Here is a 3,481-nt window from a genome sequence, read left to right on the forward strand (position 1 = left end):
GCACTCCATACGTGTTTCGACGCACTTTAACTATGTTTGGATGCACTCTAAACATGTTTCGACACATTCTAAAAATGTTTCGATGCACTCTAAACATGTTTGGATGCTCTCTAAAATTGTTTGGACGCATTCTAAACGTGTTTGGACGCACTCTAAAAGTGTTTGGACGCACTTTAAACGTAGTTGGACACACTCTAAAAGTGTTTGGATGCACTCTAAGTATGTTTGGATGCACTCTAAACATGTTTCGACGCACTCTTAAAATATTTCTATGCTCTCTAAATATGTTTGGATGCACTCTAAGTATGTTTTGAGACACTTTAAACATGTTTGGATGCACTCTAAATGTGTTTGAACGCATTCTAAACGTGATTTGGTGCACTCAAAACATGTTTAAATGAACTCTAAACATGTTTCGACGCACTCTAAAAGTGTTTTAATTAGATGAACTCTAAACATGGTTCGACGAACTCTAAAAATGTTTTAATTGACTCTAAACATGTTTGGATGCACTCTTAGTATGTTTTGACTCACTTTAAACAATTTTGGATGCACTCTAAATATGTTTCGACATGCTCTAAACATGTTTCGACATGCTCTAAACATGTTTCGATGAACTCTAAACATCTTTTATTGCACTCTAAGCATGTTTCGACGCATTTTAAACATGTTTCGACGCACTCTAAAAATGTTTTGATGCACTCTAAACATGTTTGGATGCACTCTAAACATATTTAGACGAACTCTAAACATGTTTCGAGGAACTTTAAATATGGTTCGACGCACTCTAAAAATGTTTTAATGCACTCTAAACTTGTTTGGATGCAGTCTTAGTATGTTTTGACGCACTTTAAACAAGTTTGGATGCACTCTAAATATGTTTCGACGTGCTCTAAACATGTTTCGACGAACGCTAAACATCTTTTATTGCACTGTAAACATGTTTCGACGCACTCTTAAAATGTTTAATGCACTCTAAACATGTTTGGATGCCTCTAAACATGTTTAGACGAACTCTAAACATGTTTTGAGGCAGTCTAAATATGGTTCGACGCACTCTAAAAATGTTTTAATGCACTCTAAACATGTTTGGATGCACTCTTAGTATTTTTTGACGCACTTTAAACAAGTTTGGATGCACTCTAAATATGTTTCGACGTGCTCTAAACATGTTTCGACGAATTCTAAACATCTTTTATTGCACTCTAAACATGTTTCGACGCACTTTAAACATGTTTTGACGCACTCTAAAAATGTTTTGATGCACTGTAAACATGTTTGGATGCACTCTAAAAGTGTTTGGACGCACTCTAAACATGTTTGCACGCACTCTAAACGTATTTGGACACAATCTAAACGTGTTTATACGAACTCTAAACATGTTTCGATGCTCTCTAAGTATATTTCATCGCACTCTAAACATGTTTCGACGCACTCTAAACATGTTTCGACGCACTCTAAACATGTTTGAAAGCACTCAATATATTTCGATGCACTCTTCATATGTTTCGACGGACTCTAAATGTGATGAGGACATCGGGAAGCACGGGAGAGACGACAAGAGAACGGGAGCTGGAGATTCTCAAGCGGATCGAAAGGAGCTCTTGGAACAGAAATTGAAGAGTGACGGTGCCATAACTCGCGCCAAGGCAAAGAGGTTGAAGGAAACATTTACAATGCTACTTCAAGAAGAGTTTGGGCTTCAAAATCAAGTGGAATCAGCCCAAACTCAAGCCCATCCCTTGGTTAACATACTTGAGGCCCAAATCAGCCCAAATGAAGCAAAATGAGCCCAAAAGAGTGCTTGGAAAACATGGAAGAAGAGGAGCTACGAATTCTGGTCTTTGTGCAATAAATGTGGTCATTTTTTGTGAGGTTCTCTCATCCTCTTTTCCTTTGTCTCTTTCTGTTTTATCTAACGTTTGATTGTTTTGCAAGGTACAACAATGAGTGACGAAACAAACACTAGTACTGTTCGTGAATCGGGTGATCATGTCGGCTTGAATCGATTGCAACTCGAAGCTATACAGCAGACCTTGGCACAACAAATCGAACGACTTGCCGAACGATTTGAGGATAGGTTTGCACAGCTAGAGATTGGTAGAGCCGCCCCACCACAAGCTCAACGTCATAGACAAAGAGATGAGCAATACGTGGAAGAAGTAGAAATCAATTCTGATGAGGATCCCATTCCCGCGCCAAGACAACGACGACATGCAAGACAAGCAAGGGATCGTTTGGATGATGACCTTGGTAACATCCTCATGGATATTCCTTCTTTCAATGGAAGGAATGATGCTGAAGCTTATCTTGAATGGGAACGAAAGGTGGAGATGGTGTTTGAATTCCATCAATACTCCGAAAGAAAGAAGGTAAAGCTTGCATCGGCTAAATTCGAAAATTATGCACTAATATGGTGGGATCAGATGGTTGAGACTAGGAGGCGCATGGAGGAACTTCCAATCAACACATGGGAAGCTATGACGCAAGTGATGAGGCGACGTTTTGTGCCTTCATACTACCATCGAGAAGTTTGTCGGAAACTGCGACAATTGACACAAGGGAGTCGTAGCGTCGAAGAATACTATAAGGAGATGGAGATACTAAAGATTCGTGCTCATATTGACGAGGGTCAAGAAGCTGCCACAGAACGGTTTCTTGGGGGATTGAACCAAGAAATTCAAAACCGTGTTGAAACACATCACTACGAGGGGTTGGAAGATCTCTTGCATCTTTCCATCAAAGTCGAGCGGCAACTCAAGGGGAAGGGTAAAATACCGCAACGATCCGGTTCGACATCATACTCCCAGTCAAATCATTGGAAGCAAGAGAAGCCGAATACTACTTCCAAATCCGAGCCCAAATCTGAATCGCTAAAACCCAAGGCACAAGGTACTGGCAATACCTCTCAAACACGTAACCGTGATATCACATGCTTTCGATGTCTGGGCAGGGGTCATTATGCTAGAGATTGCGCAAATAAACGCGTGATGGTTATGCGAAATGGAGAGTATGAAACTGAATCCGAAAGTGGAGATGGACAAGAGAATAGTCATGAGTTTTCTTCGGACTCAGATGACTATGAGGAGCAGCCCGCTCCTAGGGGTGATCTGTTGGTTGCAAGGCGTGCCTTGAATTTGCAAACCAAAGTGGAGGCTATCGAGCAACGAGAGAATATCTTTTACACTCGCGGGTTTATTCAGGAGAAGCTTTGTAGTGTGATAATTGATGGAGGAAGCTGTACCAATGTAGCAAGTGAGTCTATGGTTACAAAATTGGGATTGCTTACCACTCGGCATCCTAAGCCATACAAGCTCCAATGGTTGAACGATAGCGGAGAAACAAAGGTACATCGACAAGTGAAGGTACCTTTCTCTATTGGTGACTATGATGATGAAGTGTTATGCGACGTAGTACCCATGCAAGCAGGGCATTTGCTACTTGGGCGTCCATGGCAGTTTGATAGACGGGCCAAACATGA

This window comes from Tarenaya hassleriana, unplaced genomic scaffold (assembly GCF_000463585.1).
Source record: "Tarenaya hassleriana unplaced genomic scaffold, ASM46358v1 Cleome413, whole genome shotgun sequence".
Lineage (NCBI taxonomy): Eukaryota > Viridiplantae > Streptophyta > Magnoliopsida > Brassicales > Cleomaceae > Tarenaya > Tarenaya hassleriana.